The following is a 21,329-nucleotide window of genomic DNA, read 5'->3' as shown; positions in this document are numbered from 1 at the left end:
AAAGAGAGAGAGAGAGAAACAAAATGTGTTTGTCATTTAAAGAAAAAAAAAGTACATTGACATAGAAAGGGAAAAGAGGAGGTTTTCTTCTGGCAAAATAACAGTTAAAAAAATATAGGACTATGAGGTAAGGAAAAGGGAGTTTCCAACATTAATGTTTAACATTTGAGTCGTGGGTAAATAGTAAAACCAGAAAACATTAGCATTAAGTAATTCCAGATTGTTTTTGAGAGACAAAGCAGCTCTGGGTAAAGAAACAGGAAGGGGGGAAAAAGGCAAAAAGATCTATTGCAACAGCAACTCTGAAAAATCTTTACTGTACAATTTTAGCAACAAGATGATGGCTATACAAGCTACCTTCTTCCCTACCTGTGAAAGCTAAAAACATCCTAACAATTGAACAAGAGGCTGTGAAATGTCCCTAAAGATTCTATTGTACTTGCCAAAAAATGATTCATTGTGTGCTGAACAATTCCCAGTTCCATTTTGAATAAGAAAGTTATTTTGCAAGAGGTTGAGTTTGTTAGGTACATTTCAAAACCTGAGATGAGTCTGTTTTCTTTATTATTGTGCTATCGGTGGTATATTTCTACAACAAATCTTGATATTTATAACAGAATAGATGGCAAATATTAATGTCAACTTAAATACAGTTTTTGTAAGCATAGATGGCTCTAGCCAGCTCACTTCTCACTAATCATTCCTTACTGGTGGATTTTTTATTATTTGTGAGTGTTTCTGAGGAATTTATCTTAATGTTTGGAAGCAATTAATTGGACATGTTGAGTCAGAATCTGGTTCCATCCACACTCATTTATTTGGACTGAAGAATTTCCTTTCAAATTAAATTAGTAAAAGGAAAGAAGCAGGTTGGTTTGGCTCATTTCTACCTCTCATTAAAACAGTAACAACAATGAACAATTGGAAAGAGTTACAGGAAAGATTTCAAACTTTATCAATAAGAAATAAGGTTTCCTGTGGAGATAAGTAAAGCCACAGACTGCTCTCCAGATCCGTATCTGCTTTACTAATTCCCCACTCACAGTCAATGCATTGGGGGAGATATTACACTGGATAAATCACAACCTAAGATACGTACAAAATAGTTTTCACTATACTCCAGTAAACACTATCAATTAAACACAATGAATTAAATAACCAGAGACAAATCACTGAAATACATATTCCAGATACAGAGAGTTAATCCAGTAGCAAGAAAGAGGTTTTTCTGTTTGTTTATTTGAACTGTCATTAGGCAATGTTACCTGTACCTCCTTTTAAAGCAGTTCTTCAAACCAAATTCTTTCTTTTTGGTCAAAGATTAGGTTGGTTAGCATTTATTTATAATTTCTTTTCTTTTTTAACATTATAAAGCATCATGTCTTTGTGACAAAAAAAATAATTGCAAACACTGCACAAGTACATAAAAAAAAAAGGGAAATCTCCGTCACCCTAGCACTTCTATACCCCAGGTATGTAATAATTTTTAACAGATTAGTGTATACTTTTAGAATTTTTTCGCCTACAAACACATTCACACACATACACCCACTCACCCACCCCTGATTTAATCACAACACATACACATATTCGTTGATTAAATCATGGGCATCCTAGCATGTCTGCCATGTCAGTACTATAGATTTTGCTCTTTCTTTTGATGGCTTCACTGTATTCCAATACATGACTGTGCCATAGTTTGTTCAGTCATTTGTTTTAGTATGTCCATATTGCTAGATATTTTAGGCTGATTATAACTTTCTGCTACTACAACTAATAATTCAATACATATCTTAGCACATATATCCTTTTATACCTCTTTTTTCTGTGGTACAGATTCCGAAAGGGGGCATTATTTTAAGAAAGGGTATGTGCATTTTAAGTTTCAATACATACTGCCAATCTATCCCCAGAAAAAAAGGCTGTATCAATTTATATTCCCAGCAAGAATGTAGGAGAATGTCTTTTCCATATCCCGTAAGTACTTGAACATTATTTGTTATTAATTTTGCCTATGTGCAAAATTAATGAATTTTTTTTTATTTTTTCATTATTTTAATTTTTTTCATTATTTTAATAGAAATAATGACTTTTTTTTTTTTTTTTTTTTTTTTTTGTGAGAGAGAGAGAACGTGTGAAAGCAAGCAGAGAGAATCTTAAGCAGGCTCTCCACACTCAGTGCAGAGCCTGACGTGGGGCTCGATCTCACAAACCATGAGATCATGACCTGAGCCGAAATCAAGAGTCAGACACTCCACTGACTTAGCCACCCAGGGGCCCCTGATAAATTTTGAAACATCATTTTTTGGTTGTAAATTCTAGTTTCTTGATTACTAGTGAAAGTGAACATCTATTCATATGGTTATTGGCAATTTGCATTCTTCTTTGATTGCCCTGCTCTTATCCTTTTGCCTATTTTTCTAATATCTGGTTTGCATCTGTCTTATAAAATTATATATACTCTTTGTATATTAGAAATAACATTACTGGATATAGATAGATCTCTCTGCATCATAGAAAAAACAAAGGTGTGCAAGGATACGTGTGATATGTATATGTACGTATATAAATATGTACATGCAACATTTTCATTCAGCTTTCTTTTTAACCTTGTTTCTTATATATTTTATCCTGAAGATTTTTTTTTTTTTACTTTTATGTAGTAGGATCTGTACATTTTCTCTTTGCAGCTTCTGAGTTATCTGTCTTCATTAAAAGGCCTCCTACTTAGGCAAACCATAAGAGCCTCTTAAATACAGAGAACAAATTGAGGGTTGATAAGGGTGGGGAGGGAGGTGGGTTAAACAGGTGATGGGCATTAAGGAGGGCACTCTTTAGGATGAGCACTGGGTATCATATGTAAGAGATGAATCACTGGGTTCTACTCCTAAAACCAAGGCTACACTGTTAACTAACTTGACAATTAAAAAAGAAAGGCCTCCTACTTCACCCCCACCTCACTCCCAAAAATTATAAAAATGTTAAATTTTATTCTGCATACAAATACATGTTTTTAAATTTCATTTAGATCATTAATCCATCTGAATTGTATTTTCATGTATGGTGTGAGGTAAGGATTTTTTCCAGATGATTTCTAATAGTGCATTCTTTCCCCCATTGTTTTTTAATGCTACCTTTACTATAAATTAAAGTGTGTGTGTGTGTGTGTGTGTGTGTGTGTGTGTGTGTTTGTTCCCTATTCTTCTGTATTGAACTATTTCTCATCTTAGACCATCATTGTCCAATTCTTAAACAAATACTGAATTGGGTTACTAATTTCTACATAAAACTTCAGATACAGACTGTCTGAGACTCAGTCCTGCTAGGGAGGATGAAATTCCTAGAAAGAAGTTTCCTTCACCTAAATTCAAATTCAACACTCAGGTATGCGTTGGGGCTGATGCCAGATACATGCCAGTAGTAATCAATTGGGCATAAATCCAGTTTCTCTGGAACAGTTAGGAGACCCAAGGAATAAGAGAGAGGGGACAGAACACACTTTCTGAAGAGCCATGAGAATTCTCACTGTAACCACTGTTCTCATCAGCAGGATACCTCTGTGGGGATTGAAAGCTTGAGCACTCTCCTCATTGGGAGTGCTGCTATGTCTCCCAGTGCTGCTCTAGCTGCTCTGGGCAGCTAGCTATGGGCAAAGACATTTTTGCATCCTTAACTCATATTAAATGAATTTCAATCCTTGACCCATGTCTGCTAGGATCCTTACATCGTTCACAGTCACTGTTATGACGCCCATGCAAGTGTCATGCAATGTGGAAATCTCAGACTTCTACATCTTTTCTGCTTTCCCTTCCAAAAGTACCAAATGGTTGTAGACTACGGTTCTTGCCTTATTCATCTTAGTATTCCCAGAGACTCTAACACTGAGTTGAGAACCACAGTAAACAGTACTTTCTAATTCAGTAGCAGATCTGTTTCTTCCCATCTAAGTATTCTACAACACACTTCATAGATAATTCACCAGCAACACTGTCCCCACAACAAAGTCTGAAAAGAAGTAAATGGTGGAGTAAAAATGCAAAAGATCACCAAAAAAATAATAAACAAATGGCAAATAAAGATGTTTAACATCATTGGCCATCAGGGAAATGCAAATTAAAACTACAATGAGATATCACTGTGTATCTATCAGAATGCCTAAAATAACAAATAGTGATACCGTCTAATGATGGTGGAGATGCAGAGAAACTAGATCTTTCATACACTGCTGCTTAGAGCATAAAATCATATGGCAATTTCTTATAAAACTAAACATATAACTACCATACGACCCACCAATGTACTCATGAGCATTTATCTCAGAGCAATAAAAAACCTGTACACGAATGTTCATAGCAGTTTTACTAACAACCGCCCAAAAATTGAAATATATCAAAGGTCTTTCAATAGGTCATGGTTAAACAAACTGTGATACATCACACTACTCAGCAATTAAAAGAGCAAACTATTTTGTTTTTGCTTTCACTTTTTTTAAGTTTTTAAATTTTAATTCCAGTATAGTTAACATATAGTATTATATCAGTTTCGTGTGTACAAAATAGTGATTCAACAATTCTATACATTACTCACTGCTCTACATAATAAGTGTATTCTGTAATCCCATCACCTATTTCCCCTACCTCCCTCCTGGTAACCATCAGTTTGTTCTCTACAGTTAAAAGTCTATTTCTTGGTTTGCCTCTCTTTCTCTTTTTTTCCCCCCACTTTGCTCATTTGTTTCTTAAATTCCATATATGAATGAAACCATATGGTATTTGTCTTTCTCAAACAGCCTTATTTCACTTAGCATAGAACTCTCTAGCTCTATCCATGTTGTTGCAAATGGCAAGATTTCATTCTTATGCAATCCCTATCAAACTACCAACAGCATTCTTCACAGAGCTAGAACAAACAATCCTAAAAATTTTATGCTATTACAAAAGATCCCAGAAAGCCAAGGCAACATTGAAAAAGAAAAGTAAAGATGGAGGCATCACAATTCTGGACTTCAAGTTATATTACAAAGCTGTAGGTTCAAAACAGTATGGCACCAGACAAAAATAGTAACACAGATCAATAGAACAAAAACCCAGAAATGAATACACAACTACATGACCAGTTAATCTTCAACAAAGCAGGAAATAATATCTAATGAAAAAAAGACAGTCTCTTCAACAAATGGTGCTGGGAAACCAGGACAGTCACATGCAAAATAATGAAATTGGACCACTTTCTGACATCACACACAAAAATAAACTCAAAATGGATTAAAGACCTAAATGTGAGACATGAAACCATAAAAATCCTAGAAGAAAATAGAGGTAGTAACCTTTTTGACATCAGCCATAGCAACTTCTTTCTAGGTATGTCTCCTGAGGTAAGGGTAACAAAAGTAAAAATAAACTAATGGAACTGCATCAAAATAAAAAGCTTCTGCAAAGTGATGGAAACAATCAGCAAAACCAAAAGGCAACCTACTGAATGGGAGAAGATATTTGCAAATGTTGTATCTCGTAAAGGGTTAGTATCCAAAATACATAAAATACTTATAAAATTCAATACCCAAAAACAATCTAATTAATAAATGGGCAAAAGACATGAGTAGATGTTTTTTTCAAAGAAGACATACAGATGGCAGACACATGAAAAGATGCTCAACATTACTCACCGTCATGGAAACACAAATCAAAATTACAATGAGATATCACCTCATACTTGTCAGAATGGCTAAAATCAACAACACAAGAAACAGCAGGTGTTAGGGAGGAGGTGGAGAAAGGAGCATCCTCTTGTACTATTGGTGGGAATGCAGACTGGTGTAGCCATTCTGGAAAACAGTATGGAGGTTCCTCAAATAGTTAAAAATAGAACTACCCTACAAGCCAGTAATCACATTACTGGGTATTTACCCAAAGAATACAAAAACACGAATTCAAAGGGATCCATGCACCCGGATGTTTATAGCAGCCTTATTTACAATAGTCAAATTATGGAAGCAGACCAAGTGTCCACTGACTGATGAATGGATAAAGGAAGATGCAATGTGTGTGTAGTACACAATGGGTAGTGCAAACATTTTAACAATATTTACTCTTCCAATCCATGAGCTGGAATGTTTTTCCATTTCTTTGTGTCCTCTTCAATTTCTTTCAACAATGTTTTATAATTTTCAGAGTACAGGTCTTTCACCTTTTTGGTAAAATTTATTCCTAGAAACTTTATTTTTGGTGCATTTGTAAATGGAATCATTTTCTTAATTTCTTTCTTCAACTTTGCTATTAATGTATAGAAATGCAACAGATTTCTGTACATTGATCTTATATCCTATGACTTTATTGAATTCATTTATCAGTTCTAATAGTTTTTTGGTGGAATCTTTAGGGTTTTCTACATATATATCACATCGTATAGAAATAGTGAAAGTTTTACTTCTTCCTTACCAATTTGGATCCCTTTTATTTCTCTTTGTTATGTAATTGCTGTGGCTAATATTTCCAATACTATGTTGAATAAAAGTGGAGAGAGTAGACATCCTTGCCTTGTTCCTGACCTTAGGGGAAAAGCTCTCAGGTGTTCCCCACTGAGCATGATGTTAGCTATGGGTTTTCCATATAAGGCCTTTATTATATTGAGGTATGTTCCCTCTAGACGTATTTTCTTAAGGGTTTCTATCACGAATGGATGTTGTACTTTGTCAAGTGCTTTTTCTGCATCTATTGAAATAATCATATAGTTTTTATCCTTTCTCTTATTTTTTTTAAAATTTTTTTAACTTTTTTTATTTATTTTTGAGACAGAGAGAGACAGCATGAACGGGGAAGGGGCAGAGAGAGAGGGAGACACAGAATCGGAAGCAGGCTCCAGGCTCTGAGCCATCAGCCCAGAGCCCGAAGCGGGGCTCGAACCCACGGACCGGACCGTGAGATCGTGACCTGAGCTGAAGTCGGACGCCCAACCGACTGAGCCACCCAGGCGCCCCGATTTGGATATATTTAATTTGATTTAAGAGTTACTAGAAAAAGAAGTCACATGCACTTTTATTTTCTTCAAAATGTTGCTATGTCATTATATTAGAAGATACCTGTGTTTAGAAAATTACATTCATTCAAGGAGCAAAAAGATTAAGTGGTTCACGTTAATTATAGAAACCTTGATTTTACTGAATTCAATTAACAGTAAGTTTACAGTGATCTCTCATTTAGAAAATCTGATATGAATTAAGCTTTACAACTAAATCCCATTAAAGAGGGATCATGGTGAAGACACTTCATAGATATTTTATTGAAAGCAAACCCAAATAGTGTGTTGGGCTTAAGAAATGAGATCCATATCTCTATTTAGCCTACAGGAAAAAGTAATTGAACGAAGAAAAACTTTCTTCTATCACTAAAAATATCTATTACTATTACTGAGCAAACCTAAGTAACGAGCTTTATTCATAATGTCCCCTTGAGGAAAAGAGAGTCTATTTGTTTATCTTCTACCAGTCAAGTTTTTTATTCAAACCTAACATTAACAAGCCAGAATCATAGCCAAGAAGCCAAAGAGTGACAAGGGGGCAGTGCTGGTTCAGAGGCAGTCTGTAGCTGTATCCATCAGTGGACACATAAGCCATCCACAATGGCTATGTAACAAACTTCATTTAGTTTCCTTCCTTCTTCCTTCCTTCCCTCCTTCCCTCCCTCCCTCCCTCCTTCTTTCCTTCCTTCCTTCCTACCTTCCTTCCTTTCGGAGAAAGCACACATGCAAGCTAGCAGGGGAGAGGGGCAGAGGGAGAGGGAGAGAGAGCATCTTAAGCAGGTTCCACATGGAGCCGTGAGGCAGGGCTCCATCTCACAACCACAAAAGATCATGACCTGAGCCAAAATCAATAGTCGGACTCATAACTGACTGAACAACCCAGGCACCCCTCATTTGATTTTCTTGAGCCAACAGCTTTTAATGTCGTCAGAAGTGATAAAAGCTGATGAAAGCTTTTTAACAAACCACTGAAAAGTCAATTCCTTAAAAAAGAAAGAATTTCAACTATTAAAACATTTAAAGTGAATTATAAAAATAATCTAGGTGGAACTCTAAGTAAAAGCAGGCCTTTTTTCCATTTCACTTGTTTTAGATTGGGGTGATCTTTTCACTATCTTCACTCCTAGAATGACTTTTTTCATGATCTCTGTGGCTTTTGAGTGACTCACAACAACCCTTCCAAGTGATGGCATTTTTTCAACAATTGTAAATGTAGTAAGTGGTGTGCAAGAGAGGGTTAAACACAAGGCAGACATCTATCTTATAGTACCCAGGGTGAACAACAAAGGGTGGTCACCAAGATGATCCCAAGAATAGCATCTCAGTGATGCTCCCCCTGTTTCTAGGTATATTATCACTACTACTCCTGATTTTTTTTTAAAGGAAAAAAAAATACATGACTCTTTGCTCTTCCAGCTTCCACATAGGGGAGGGAATTAGCATCAGCATGGCCAATGTGGGTTCCTACTGAGATAAAGAATCTGTCTCCTGTGTGGGATGAAATCCTCCTCTGCAGCCTGGCAAGCTAAAGGGCAAGGCAGGAGGGAGGGGACCCAGAAACCCACCAAAGCACATCTGGCAGCTTTCTGCATGCTTACAGTTGTCTCCATAGTGCTTCTTAGGCCCTACTTCCTTTAGGACTGTGCAGGAGATAGCAAGGCAGCTTGAGCCTGAAGCTGGACAGCTAGCAAATCGGATGAGTTCAAGGCTGTCTCTTAGACTCCATGCCAGAGAACAGAGCTCCCCTGGGGGGAGGGAAGAGTAATAATGTTTAATAGCACCTATCATATGCCAATGACAATTAGCCCTTACATCAGAACAATATATAAATAACATTGTTTTCTGAAGAAAAAAAATCAGAAGGGCTTACAAGGACTTCTTTAAAGAAAAGGATGGTTCTCCTCATCTACGTTTTAGGATTGCTGAGCAGCTACAAGCAAGAAGAGTTAGCAGGATAAGGGATTTTAAAATCAGAAATCCCTAATGGCAATCATGACTAAACGGAGAAAGGGAAAGACTTTCACCAGTATTCTAAGCTTTGGATCAGTCTAACATGTTCAGAGTTTCCCCTTTGCATGTTACATAAGAAAGACCAGCATAAGAGGCACCTGGGTGGCTCAGACAGTTGGTTAAGCGTCCGACTTCAGCTCAGGTCATATCTCACGGTTTTTGAGTTGGAGCCCTGCATCGGTCTCTGTGCTGACCGCTCAGAGCCTGGAGCCTGCTTCGGATTCTGTGTCTCCCTTTCTCTCTGTCCCTCGCCCGTTCTCTCTTTTTCTCTCTCTCAAAAGTAAATAAACATGACCAGCATCAGTTTTTCTGCTTCACTCTTCAAGGACCATCAGATCTGGGGCGTAGGGAATGTTATTAAACATTTGTGTTCTCAGGCGCCATCCCCACACTGTGCCTTTGAACTCAGCACTTCTGGGATGGTACTTAATAATCTACCTTGTTTACAACATTCCAGGTGATGCTAAAGCAAGTGGTCAGCAAACCACCCCAGTGGTTGCCTCACATATACATGAAGTGCCTACTTTGGGATTCTTTACTTTTAGAGTCTATGGGATTACAGTGCCAAGAAAGCCCAATCACCAAGACTCAAAACTGCAATAAACCAGCTTGGCTTCACTGGCTGCTCATCTATGTCTTAAGGAATATCACTAGCTCATTGGTCTCCTTTCAGTGGGATCCTATGCACCTCTGTTAAACTAAGACATCAGTTCATCACCCCCACTCAAGGTACAGAGTCTCTGGCCTTTTCCTTTATCTCCTCCTATCCAAAAAAAAATCCTTCAGTTTTTCCTTTTTCTTTGAATTAATTCTTGCTAAAAATATCAATGGCCATTAATGGCTTAGTATGGTACTCCTTTATTAATTATTACATTCAGTTGCAGATCTGTGGCTGATAGCCTTAATCACAAGGAATCTTTACTAGTGGAATTTGGGGTGCCAAAAGGAAGTAAGTTTTGCACCATGCATGTAACCACCAATGTGTAAGATGTGCCTTAAAAGCCACTCTATGTTTTAAATCCAGAGTCAGAAAATTCTTCCCTGTACTACAGGGTAAATCAGTTTCAACTAGATTTACCCTTGCAGAGAATTAAGAAATAAGAATCATCTTTTATATAATATACTCTCAAAATTATGAACCAATGTATTGTCTTCAGAATTCTCTTTCCCATATTAAACAATCCTAGTTCTTTTCCTTTTTTTTTTATATCCCTGATTCCAGAGGTCTGCAAAAGCTTTCTTAAAGAGTCACAGAGCAAATATTTTAGGTTTTGTGGGCCATAGGTCTCTGCCATTGTAGCGTAAAAGCAGCCATTAGCAGCATGTAAACAAAAGGACTGCAGTGAAAACTTTATTTACAAAAACAAGGTATGGCCCATAGACCTTAGTTTGCCTACCCCTATGAGTCCCATCTTAAGGCCTTCTTTAACTTCATTTTATTATACTTTTATAAGTAGTAAGCAGAACCTTATTAAAGGAGGTATATCTCCATTTGGTGAACTTCCTCCCCCCTTTTCTACCTTCTTTTCCTATCTTAGGATGTTACATTAGATGTCCTGTGGGGATAAATTCTGAGCCTTAAAAGAATGATGATAATTGAATCCAATAGGCTGAAGTTTGGCTGAAGCCATTTTCTAAAGCAGAGATAGCACTACTCTAATTTAAAGAAGTGAGATTTTTAAATGTCTTGATGAATAAACTGCAAATTCCTTCAGCATAAGAATGAACTTCTTTACTCAAGTCCAGAAATGGGTAAATTTCACTGCCAAAGGGTGAAAATGATAAGGTCTTGATAAAGAGTCCCAAAGGCAAGCATTGTAGTAATTTCAGAGGGCTGTGCAGGCTCTCTCACCATGTGCACAAGCAACAGCACATGTAGGAACAAGCAAAGATCTAGTCTGCAGGACCTCCCAGTAAGCCAACAGCTCATTCCACTTCTTCAAGACCGTGTCTGGGTTATGTGGATGTGAATACGGCTCTATTTGTTTGCTTGTTATTTTTTGTTTTTGTTTTTGTTTTTGTTTAACCAGGACAATCCTTAAAAAGTTCTACAGGTATCTGCACCATGTTCCAAGTCCTGTGATTGTGCCAGGACAAGTCGTGGGGTCCCTTGTAAATAATATTATTTCAGTAGCAATGAGAGCACAATGAAAGTTCTCATCTTTCTACTGGGGTGTAAGAATACATTCAAAATCAAAGATAAAAACACTAGATATTATGGAAACATAGTATAGTCAAATGTGGAAAAGGGTACGGAATTTAAAATTAGATCTGGATTCAGCTCCTGGCCCTGCCACTCAAGGGATAGACAGGTCCCTTAATCCCTCTGAGCCCCAGGTTCCTTACTTGATAAATGAAGGCACTTTCCTCCCACTTGTCCCTTGTTTGAAGTACATTAAACAAGACAGAATGTAAAAATCTGACACATAGTAGGTGTAGGGATTAACTTATTCATTCATTCATCACCAAATGTTAGAGAGTATCTTCTGTGTTCTAGATCAAAAGTCAGGAAATATTTTCTTAAAGGGCCAGTTGGTAAATATTTTAAGCTTCGTGCGCCACATGTCTCTGTCAAAATCACTCAATTTCGCATTGTAGCACGAAAGCAGCCTAGACAATATGTAAATTAAGCGTGGCTTTGTTCCAATAAAACGTTATTTATGGCCACTAAAATTTAAATTTCATATAATTTTAATGTGTCATGAAACACTATTCTTTTTTCTTTTTCAACCATATAAAAATGTAGAAACCAATCTTAGCTTGTGAGCTGTACAAAAATAGGCAGCAGGCCATAGTTTGCCAACCCTTGTTCCCATACTGTCCTAGGATCCAGGAAGAGAGAGAAGAACAACAGATACTGTGCCCTGAAGGGAAGAAACATGTTAAACAGTCACACAAATAATAATAAAATTATCGTCATAATAAATGCTACTAGAGAAAATGCTCATAGTCCCCAGAGTGCATATAATTTTACCACATCTATAAATTCAGTGTGTAAGATTTTAACCTTTTTTTGTTTCAGCTCTTTAAAGTATAAACCAATTTATGTAGCACAGACTTTTTAAAATTCCTAATCACTATTTCCCAAGGTTTACTTTTAGTTCAATGACCATACCATCCACCTAGATAGATTTTTTAACCTTTTTAAAATGTTTATTATTTATCTTTGAGAGAGAGACAGAGTGAGATCAGGGGAGGGACAGAGAGAGAGATAGAGACACAGAATCTGAAGCAGGCTCCAGGCTCTGAGCTATTAGCACAGCCTGATGTGGGGCTCAAACCCACAAACTGCGAGATCATGACCCGAGCCAAAGTTGGATGCTCAACTGACTGAGCCATCCAGGCACCCCTAGAGAGTAGATTTTTGTCCCCACATTCACCAGATTGCCTTATCACCTAGAATGTGTCACCTCTAACCATCCAATCTTCTTCCTGACAAATTCTTCTTAGAGCCTACTAAAAAATCTCCTTTGCTCAGTCGGTTGAGCATCCAGCTCTTGATGTGGACACAGGTCATGTACTCAGGGTCATGGGATTGAGCCCCGAATCAGGCTCTGCACTGATAATGTGGAGCCTGCTTGGGATTCTCTCTCTCCCCCTCTATCTCTGCCCTGCTCACACACACACAAATGCTCTCTCTCTTTCTCAAAAAAAAAAATCTCCTTTCACACTTCATTCTGCACTTTCTCCTGCCCTCAGCAATAGTTTTGACAATGTCCTGCACATTTTTTTTCTCAGCTTTACATATACTCACAAATATGTGCACACGTGCACAATGTGTGCAAACAGAGCACATACACATTCACTCACTAGTGATTACTAAGCAACTACTATGTGTTAGGCATGGTGCTGCCACTGGAAAGATGTTGGTGAACAAAACAGACAAGGTCTTTGCTCTCAAAAGAGTTTATAACTACAGGAATTATAATTATTTCATTAAAGTCTTGCAAATATTGTAAGAATGTAAGAAACCATCTTGGGGCCTTATCTGGTCTAGGGTCAGGGAAAGGTTTCTCCTGCCATGGCACGCACACATCCTTTGGAATGTGAGTGCTTCATCGAAGGCAGGGCTTATGCCTATCTTGTTCACTCAGGTATCCCAGGCATCCTGAACAACACCTGGCAAATAAGAGACTTCCAATAAATATCTGTTAAGTGAAACAAATGAATGAAATGAGTAAAAATGTTCTGTTGTCATTTCCATCCTATAAATCAGAGGGCTCTACACTTTTTTTGAATGTGACTCCAGCACTCAAAAAATGTAAGCACTCATCTTTAAGATGTGCATATTTACCTTGTGATCAATTATGAACATTTGTTTCTGTATATTACATATATTATAAAACACGTTAAAATTGAAAACCTCAGAAGACAAATATGAAGGAGAACTATTTTTCTAATAATTATTTTACTTAGGGGGTGATCTGGGCACTGGCAGAAGCAGCCTTCCCACTCTGTGCTTCACTCTGAGCATCAGAGAACTTTCACCGGCACCCTGCTCTCACCTCCTCTTTGGACTGCTTGACCATTTGGCACTCAGCTTTCTGGGCCAGTGGCTGAGGCTGAATGAAATTGCAGAAATGTTGATTTTAAGGTACCAGTTGCAAAAGTTAGCACCTCATAATGGTCACACACATAAACAGCAGGCAAATGAGCACACTGTTCCTTGCCTTTCATTGGGCTGCCGGCTCCAGAACCAGTGCTGTCAAAAAGCCAGGAACCAATCCTGACAGTCCTGGACAATCAGACAGCTGGACACCAAATGGCCAGATCTCACCTGCCCAGCAATCCTGCCTCTCTCTCCAGCACTGGGGGCACTGCCTCAACTCAAAACTGACTCTGAAGGACCTTTCTCTTCATAAAGAATCCCATTCTAGTCTGCACATAAACAAAGAGCCCTGGGTTCCAAAAGTATAATCAATACAATAAATAAACTGTTCTAGAAAAACATAGTTATTTTATTTATTAATGGTGCAAACACCTTTTTTGCCAGTAATATTTTGATAAAACCAATTTGATTGAATTTGTTGCAGTTGTTTTATTTTGTTTTGTTTTAAATCTTAATTGTGATATGGCATTCTAAAGTTCTGGCTTCAGTTCTTTTTCCATTTTTTTTTTGATAGGTGATTTTAATAACTGCAATAGCTGAGGAAGATGTACAAATCCATGTGTAAGAAGTTCAGTAGTCCCCCCTCATCCACAGGGGATATGTTCCAAGACCCCCAGTGGATGCCTGAAACCTAGATAGTACTTAAACCATATGCATACTACAGAGTTTTCTCCTATAAATACATAACTATGGTAAAGTTTGTTTTATAAATTAGGCACAGAGATTAACAATAATAACTAATAATAAGTAGAATAATTATAACAGTCTACTGTAATAAAAGTTATGTTAATGTGGTCTCTCTCTCTTAAAACATCATGTTGTACTGTTATCACCCTTCTTGTGATGACAGGAGATGAAGCGAGGTGAATGACATAGGAACTGTGACATAACATTAGGCTACTATTGACCTTCTGAGGATCTGTCAAGAGGATCATCTGCTTCTGGACTGTGGTTGAAGGAAACCAGACAAAGCAAACACCAGATAAGTGCAGCTTATCCTTAATGACTGGATGTACTTCATCCATGACACTGACATTTCAATCTCCTCTAGCTTTAAAAGGTTTGTCTTCATGTTGTAGATGTTTTTCCGTGAGTTGCTAATCAACACAAATAGCTTCATACTATTGGCAAGCACAGCATACAGATGGGTTGAGGGTCATCTTTAACAACAGTAAATATAAACCCTATCTCAAGTAATCTTAATTTCAAATTTGGACAGCTAATTTGGATCTGATATAAGATCTGATCATATATTTTTTTACATACTGCCGGGTTTTTTTTGTATGTATGTTTGTTTGTTCATTACAGTTTCTTTGCAGGAATCTGTAGAGCCCCTAGTCTAACAAGTAGGAGATGTGTTAACTGAAACTGGACAGCATCATCCTGGTAAATCCAGGGCACAGAAAACTGAAATGTATAACAGACACCTGAAGGAGTGAAGGCAACCACTATCAGCTCTTTCCTATCGTCTGGCTCCCACTATGCCTTTTAGTGTCTTGAGAAACATACAACATCGAGTCTTCTGACACATAAATTGTATGAAGACTCAGCATGAGGCCATGCTCAAGTATTATAAAGCTTCATTAAAAAAATAAGTAAGTAAAAGTAAATATAAATAGCAGTTCAAACGTTATTTCCTACATCTCAATGAACTGTTTTTGCACACTCTCTGGGGTGCATGCCTCCACTTAAAAAACTCTATGCTGGTGACCTAACCCAAAGTTAAAGAAAATATAAAGAAGACAAATTTTATCCTTGGCATCCTCTACATCTATGGCTTTGTTTTCCTCTTTCAGCACAAAGCTCCCAAATTCAGCCCTTCTGATTGGATCTTCAGAGCAAAAGAACCTACTAAATTTACCAGTAAATGTTTCAAGCAAGACTTGTTAATCCAACCAAGAAGCTTTGCCTTTGAAGAGAAGTTTGCCTCAACAGGGGAATCTTAATGAATCACCATTCACCATGCAGTTTCGGCAACAGAGAACATGACACGGGGTGGGGGGCAATGATGGCTTCCCTGGCACCTTTCAGAACACAGCCTGTGAATGACTGCCTACTGACTGAGAACACCAGCCCTGCCAAGGACCGTGCAAAGGGGCATGTGGGCATCACTAGTGAGTGATCTGTCTCTCAGGCAACAGAAACTGCTCTGGGAAGGAACTATATACATTTGACTTCTAATTGCTGGATCCCCATTTCTCCCTGTTATCAAGCCTGGGCATTCAACCACTTTTTCCATTTGCAATGGTAATAATAAATCAACATTCAACAGAAGTTTCCAAAGAAGAAAATAAAAGAAGCTTAAGCTGGTAATACTGAATTAATGTATTTTCCTGGTTACTTACAATGGTAAAGCATTATTTGCATAGTAAGAAAAATGCTAATTTTATTAAAGTGCTATTCGATAAGGCTTTCAGACTAACTTGCAGAACCCTAAAAAATTATACAGGGTGACTTGATTTGTCAATTCTAACCTCTTTGGAATCATTTGCCTGCACAGTTGCCACACTTGGAAGAAAAACCAAATCCAGAACTGACTTGTTTCCTAAATGAATTGGGAAGTTGTCGTTAAAAAGCATCTGCTACTTTACTGCATTCATGTAAAAGCATTCTTGTGCGGCTATAACGGACTATTGAGCAGATGTTTTAGAGCACTCTACTCACAGCAATACGTGTATCATAAAAAAGATAAGGAGCTACAACGTAATTAATGATTTCGGTTCCTCTATAAATGCATTTCACTTTTTTAAAAAAAAATGGATTTAAAGTTGTGTCAAGAACCTCAACTTTTTACTCAAGCAATTCACTTGCAAGAAAGTGAACACAAAATCATTTACAACAATAAATAACGAATGGTCAGACTCAGCCTGATACCCAATGTGATGAAATCTGAGGTTATAAGAAAGGCTTCTCTAGACCAAATCACCCTACGACCTCCCTGGGGATCAGCCAGATAATTAGCCACTGGGTATCAACTTCTTTGTGTTTTAAATGTCTTCAAGTCAGGAGAATATGTTTCTTCAAGCCAGAAGAATATGTAACACTTAAAATCATTATGAGCTAATTTTTTAATCTTAGCCAAAACTTTCAAACTGGCAGTTGGCTCACAGCATGGCCTGTAGAAGCAGAAAACTACAGTATCAGGAAGGCCAGGGCTGTGTATAAACTTCAGCCATGGCAGTTATAAATTGGTAACCTGTTCCTCTACTCCGATAAGATCCTCTAAGTTATGAAATTTAAAAACATGAGAAACAGTGGTTAACAACTACATCAAAGTCTGTAAGAATATTCTTCTTCAATCCAAGCTCCAGGCTCTATTTGGAGTCCATGTCTTAGAGTGGATTATTCCCAGAGTAGACCTTGAGAGGAAAATTTGAGTGCAAGTAATCTATTTGATGAATGATTTGAGGAGCACCAGTAAGGGAGTAAGGAAATGAGGCAGGATGGGAAAGAAAGCAATACAAATGTGGGCACTGGGGCTCATTCGAAATGGAAACATCTGGGGGGCTGTATGGAACACACTGCACACTTGTCCCACCTAAGAGGGTTCAGAAGTTGGGACGTGTATTCACCAATGCCTACCTGTTACTGATTGAGGACTGCTTTAGGGTGCTAACTGCTGGAGATGCAGGGCTACCTCACATTGGAGCTGAACATGCTCCTGCTGCCACAGAATGCCCTCAGGCAGAGTTACAGGTGCATTTAATAGACAGTGAGCACACAGCAACAGTAAGTGGCATGGGGATATGGACAGGGCTGGTGGCCACCACTGTAGATCTGGGCAAAAGCCCAACAACAAGTGCCCAATCTCTTATCCACAATTCTGAAATTGAAAAAGTTCCAAAAGATTTTAAAATACATTTTTTTCATAAATTTGGCACCCAAACTCATTCGGTGGCAAATTCTTACCTGAGTGATATTCTTATATTGTTTATTCATTGCACTTTGTATGAATATTGTTTCACTAAAGGAATACTAATAACACTGCACATGGTGTGCTGCTCAGACACCAATGGGAATGTAACATAATACAGAACTTACTTTTATCAAATTATATTACTTTTCTAAAATTCCAAAAATCTGAATTCCAAAACACTTTGGAGCTTAAGGATTGTGGGAATATAGCTTTTTGGTTGCCTTCCACCTTACTGTTAGATTTGTCTAGAAGATTAACAAAACAGTACAGACAGAAGCATGTTGACCTCCTTAAAAGTCATTGAATAAATTCCTAGTCAATTACCACATTAAGAAATCTGAAAAACAGGGGCACCTGGGTGGCTCAGATGGTTGAGCGTCCAACTCTTGGTTTCAGCTTGGGTCGTGATCTCGCAGTTTCATTAAGTTTGAGCTCCACGTCAGACTCTGCGGTGATAGCACGGAGCCTTCTTAGGATCCTCTCTTTCTCTCTCTCCACCCCTCCCCAACTCATGCTACCTCTGTCTCTCTCAAAATAAATAAGTAAACTTTAAAAAAAGAAATCTGAAAAATAAAAAAAAAGAGAAAAGGAAATGAAGGGGAAAAGCATAGGAAGAGGAAGGAGGATAGAGGAAAAGAAATAGAGAAGCATACTATGATAAAAAGCTAAAGGCAGCAATAAAAAGTGAGAGCTATACTAAGACTGAACATAACAACAACACAAGCAAGTTTCATGCTGTTATTCTCCACTTATGTTATTGCCAAAATATAGTCTCCAAAACTGTGATATAAAAAGATAAAGGAGAAATAGACAACAGAGAATATATACATGGATGAAATACAGAAGAACTGCTTGAGGAATTTGATTATAGACAGCTATCAATATTCGAAAGAAAATCACAACCCACACATCCAGTAGAAGTAACTCAACTCTCTGTTCCATAACCACCACTGCATTCATCAGCTGAAACTTTGCCTAACCCAGGTCTGCAAGAATGGTCTCTCTTCACCATGAGAACACAAGCTTCCTCCTTATGAAATTTTGTCTTAAAGTTCCTCTGTCCTAGAACATCTTCATTGATTAACTCTATCAGTCTAACGCTGACAAAATCTCCTTAACAGTGAAATTTTGCAATTATTATATTTGTATGTGCAAGTCTCTGTGACCTGGACTTACTATGGAATGGCAGTTATGGTTCCTAGCAAAGCTTTTCAGCTATATGAGTATTTTTATTCAGCAGGATTCTTGTAACTTTCTCTTTACCACGGTCCACTGTGTTGAATAGTCTTAAACTTCTCATTTCAAATATTAAAGCTTTACACCTTCAAAACCTATCCCAGGAAAATAAAAACCCAACACAAAGGTAAAGATTTCAAAATATGAATATCAATAAAGATCTCAGTATTTTTAATAAGGTGATCTAAATGAAAAACTCCATGTAAAACATTTAGGACATTCCTTAGCAAGTAAGAAAATAATGTTAGATTATTGTTATCATTATTAGTTGGGTGGTGCAGTAATATGAAGCTTGGCTTTAAAAAGAATAATCTGGAAATGAACTAAAACATGGATAGAAACTTAGAGAAAACATGGTAAGATATGTTAGAACTAAATTTAAATTCTATTCAAATTCTATTCAAATAGAATGATCCTCAATAGAGGTCATATGAAACTTAAAAAAAAAAGTTGGGGGGGGGGGGCACCTAGATGGCTGAGTCCGTTAAGTGTCCAACTTCAGCTCAGGTCATGATCTCACAATTCGTAAGTTCAAGCCCCGCATGGGGCTCTCTACTGTCAGCACAGAGCCTCTTCAGATCCTCTGTCCTCCTCTCTCTCTCTGTCCATCCCTCTCTTGCATGTGTTCTCTCTCTCAAAAATAAATTAAAATTTAAAAAAATAGTTGGGAACCATATTGGGAAAGAGAGAACAAATGAGAAAGATGTTCCAAGAGAGTAGTATTTATTTGTGTAAGCAACTTACAGTTGAATGTAAAGGGCACAAAACAAGCCCATTCATTTAATACCAAGGTTTTGAGCCTGGATAACTGGGAAGATGATGGTGTCATTAACAGTAAAAGAGATATTAGCAGAAAATACTATTTTGGAAATGCCTATTTAAGATATCTAGGTCCTATGGGCGACTGAGTTTGTAGGCAAAAGTCGAAAGAGAGATGGGGACTGCAGAAATGGCTTTCATAATAGTTATCACTACTTGATCATTAACTACGTTATATGTATATGTTATATGCATACTATATGCATACTATAAGCATAGTTATATGTATAATTATATGTATACTATATGCATGCCAATGTGCTAAGCAACATTATGAAATAAGGCATTTTTATTTTATACAAATTAACAAATCCAATTTAAAAATCTTAGCTATATAATATGATCAATTATTAAGAGGTAGAACTAGAACTCTGCCTATGTATACAATTTAAAGCTTGGTTATATTTTGAATTTGAGTCATCAGTGTAAAAACAATAGCTGGAACAATTGTAGTAGATGAAATTTCTAATGAAAACAACAACAACAACAAAAATAAGGCCAAGGAAAGATCTTGAGGAATGCCATCTCTCAGAAAGAGGAAGAGCAGGGAAGCTAGCAATGCGAATAACTTTACAAAAAAGAAAAAGATAAAAATTACATGGAGATTATAGAAGGAAAAGCTTCCAGCAGATCATGGCCAATAATCTTGGATGTTACAGAAAAATAAAGGATAGTCTGAATAGGCAATTTGAACTGATGTTACAGTTGTCACCGCAGTCTTTTAAGAGAGTAATTTCAAAAACATACTGGGAAAAAATGCAAAACTGGAAAGAATGGCACGAACCTGTGATGAGGAACTATAAGTATTGATAATACATAACCCTTATAAGAAAATACATAAAAAATAGAAAGATAACATATAGGTAGCTTGAGGGGATATCAATGTCAAAGTAAGAGCTTTAAAAAATATATATGCCTATCTGGGCTTATCTGTAGGCTAAATGGAATAAGTCATTGGAGAAGAAGAAAGTTAGGATGCTAAGAGAGCTGAAAACTTAGTGACAGAACCAGAAGATGCCTCAGCAATAAGTAAGGAGTAAGTGCCTAACAGAGTGATCATCCTACAAATAACATGCATACATTCTAGGTGGAAAAACCTATAGGAGACTCTGGAGAGTTAACAAAAGTAGATTTCGGACAGGAGTCAATATCTGGAGCAAGCAACTTGGTTTTTTCAGTGTTTTTCCTGGAGGCAACTTCATTGGCAGTGGTGGTGGCAGAAGAGATGAAGGAGGGCAGTTAGCTAAAGTTCTGCCACCTTTCTGACTGAAGAGATCCACTGCTGGTAGAGAATAAAGAGATGCCCCAGAAAAAAGGGAGCTAGAGAAGGAGAAACCCCAAATTCTATGTTTAAACTTAGGTTAAGTCTCTGGCTGACTCCAGAATCAGGCATGTGTGAAACAGACTGAAAGCAGCTTACAGTTAAAACTTAAAGAACTGAACTGAGATATAAGCCACTGCCCACTACACACGACAGTTGGCATTTCAGATCTGACCAAGTTAACTAAATGATGAAAGGAAAACATCAACACTCTTTGGAAGAGTACCAGAAGTCAGTTGAGAGAGAGAATGGAGAAGAAAAATAATATATAAAGAAATAGTGGCAGAAAATGCCTCAAATTTGGTGAGAGAAATAAACTTACTGACTCAAGTTTAGAAAACCACAATCTAACACATGCAAATAAACCCACACACATAGGCACATTATAACTAAACTGATGA

At 37.3% G+C, this 21,329-nt stretch overlaps 1 protein-coding gene and 1 long non-coding RNA gene across 9 annotated transcripts in view; one reads left to right on the top strand and one right to left on the bottom strand.

Moving 5' to 3' along the window:
- ATG10 (autophagy related 10) overlaps positions 1-21,329 on the bottom strand; it is a 259,495-nt gene that overhangs the window by 103,975 nt on the left and 134,191 nt on the right. The gene's annotated exons all lie outside the window — the stretch shown is intronic.
- Positions 14,564-16,690, top strand: LOC125935800 (uncharacterized). Its single transcript, XR_007461794.1, has 3 exons — positions 14,564-14,725; positions 14,956-15,231; positions 15,433-16,690. It is a non-coding gene; the product is annotated as an uncharacterized LOC125935800 (long non-coding RNA).

Source organism: Panthera uncia, assembly GCF_023721935.1.
Source record: "Panthera uncia isolate 11264 chromosome A1 unlocalized genomic scaffold, Puncia_PCG_1.0 HiC_scaffold_17, whole genome shotgun sequence".
NCBI classification, from domain to species: domain Eukaryota; kingdom Metazoa; phylum Chordata; class Mammalia; order Carnivora; family Felidae; genus Panthera; species Panthera uncia.
This window is presented reverse-complemented; position numbering and strand designations above follow the sequence as displayed.